We start from the raw sequence: 2500 nt of genomic DNA, 5'->3' as shown, positions 1-2500 counted from the left end.
GAGAAGTAGTGAGCTAGATCAAGGGATGCTATAATGTCTTGTTATCATGGAAGACAAACTCATACGTGCTATTAGAGATTAATAGTAGTCTCCTGACTAAATTACCTCCAGTACGTAGGGGTACCTGGCCAGACCACTCTTAAATATGATTTCCGAATCAAGACAACAGCCCTCATTCCCCGGAAGTGAAGGAGCACCTGGTTATGGCAGCGATCAGGATCGTTCTGGAGCAGAGAGTGCTAAAAATATCCAGTTAGACCCAGGCCGCTTTACGCTGATGAACCTTTACACATACAATGTAAGGACTCTGAGAAGAGAATCTGATCTTTTGACACTGCTTGAGGAACTTTCATATTGTAGGACTTTCTGAAGTTAGAAGACTAAGTGAAGAGCAGAGATTACTAAATGATGGACACATACTATATTGGAGAGGTAGGTTTCTTAGTTCACAAGTGCCTCGAAAAGAATATCAGGGAATTCTACAGTACGAGTTGTAGCTTCTGTAACACTGAAATAACCTAAAAAATATACAAGTATATGCTCTTACCTGCAGCCATTGTGAAGAAGAGATAGAGAGCTTCTATGAAGATGTGCAAGCAGCTGCCGGTAGAGGAAAAACCCATTTTACCGTGATTATGGAGAATTTTATTGCCAAGATATGAATAAGGGAAGATGGAGAAACCTCAGTTAGAACCATGGAATAGGTACCAGAAATGAGAGAGGTGCAAACGTTAATTGAATTTGTCGAAGCACGATCCCTCGAAATTATGAATACATTCCTCGAAAAGAGATCCGGGAGGAAATGGACATGGAAATCACCAACCGGTACTAACAACAAAATTGACTTCATAATTACCAACAGGCGCGACATTGTTCAAGGCGTGAGTGTTATCAATAAAGCAAATGTCGGAAGCGAACGAGAATGGTCAGAAGTAAATTTAAATTACAGCTAATCAGGGATCGAAATAAGATCATAAAGAAGCCTCTCGTTATTTTAACTAACATTAAGAATATGGCGACAGAATATAGTCTTAACATTCTAAATAGACACTTAGTTCTCGAAGAAGATCTTGACAAATACCAAATGAACGATTAATTCAGTGAGCTAATAAAGGAAGCTACACTTGAAATAGGCAGGAAAGACAAAAAAGAAAATTTCAGTAAGCTTTCAGTGGAAACAAAAAAGCTTCTGGAACAGCATATGGACATGAAAATAACATCATTCGGAAACAAAGTAGAGTCAGCAGAGCTAAGACGATAAAACAAAAAGAGGGAAGTTGTGTGCAAATTCAACATACGAAAAATAAATGAAGCACCAGCGTTAAGACAACAATGAGGAGGCTCGGAATAGAGAAAAAACTAAATGTATGCAACAAAAAAACCCAATGGAAAGGTGACGCAATAAAAAATGCAATTATCAAAGTAATAGAAGACTTCTGTTGCGATTTATACCACTCAAACGATCAACCACGAACGGAGACAAACACAACAATTGGTGATGTCCCAAACATTTCGGCAGAGGAAATAAAAAGAGCATGAAAAGAGGAAAAACACCAGAAGATGGTATTAGTGTAGATTTTATTCAAGGAGAGATTGCGGCAGTAAAACTAGCCAATCTTTTTAACAAATGTCTAAGCGACGGTAAAATCCCGAAATCCTGGAAAAACGCAACAATGATCTTAATACACAAAAAGGGGGCCACAAAAGACCTAAAGAATTATCTAAAATCTGTTCACTAAAATCATCACAGCCCAAATCACCAATACATTAGATTCAAAACAGCCCAAGGAACAGGCGAGCTTCCGCCTACAGATCATATCCACTCATTAATCCAAATAAGAGTGAAAACAAACTAATATAGGAAGCCCCTGTGTATGGCATTCATAGATTATGAAAAGGCATTCGATTCAGTACAGATGTCTGGAGTACTAGAAGCAATTCATAAACAAGGAGTAGAGGAAATATATTGCAGATTATTAAAGGATATATATAGAGATGGTACAGCGACAATTAAAATCCACACAGAAACTGATAAAATACCAATAAAAAAGGTGTTAGGCAAGGCGACACCATTTCACCAAAGTTGTTTATAGCTTGCCTAGAAGAAATATTCAAGAGGTTAGATTGGAAGGAGAAAGGAAATAAAATAGGAGATGAACACTTAACCAATCTACGATTTGCAGAGTCAGCAAATGAATTACAACAATTACTAAGCGACGATTTAAATAGGGAAAGTCTGAAGATTGGCCTGAAAATGAACATGAAAAGACAAACCCAAGCCTTGCATATACTAATATGGGGCTAAGTACTAGAATCAGTAAACGAGTATGTATACCGAGGGTAACTCATCCAAACGAAAACATCCTACGAAGCTGAGATAAAACGATGAATTAGGCTATGTTAGAGCGCCATCGGTACACAAAGTAATATATCAAAAGGTTGTTTGCCACTATGTCTAAAGATAAAGGTTTTCAACCAATGTGTCCTCCCCGCCATAACA

Source organism: Penaeus japonicus, unplaced genomic scaffold, assembly GCF_977035675.1.
Source record: "Penaeus japonicus unplaced genomic scaffold, GWHDUDI00000001_assembly GWHDUDI00000010, whole genome shotgun sequence".
Lineage (NCBI taxonomy): Eukaryota > Metazoa > Arthropoda > Malacostraca > Decapoda > Penaeidae > Penaeus > Penaeus japonicus.
Note: the sequence above shows the minus strand (reverse complement) of the source record.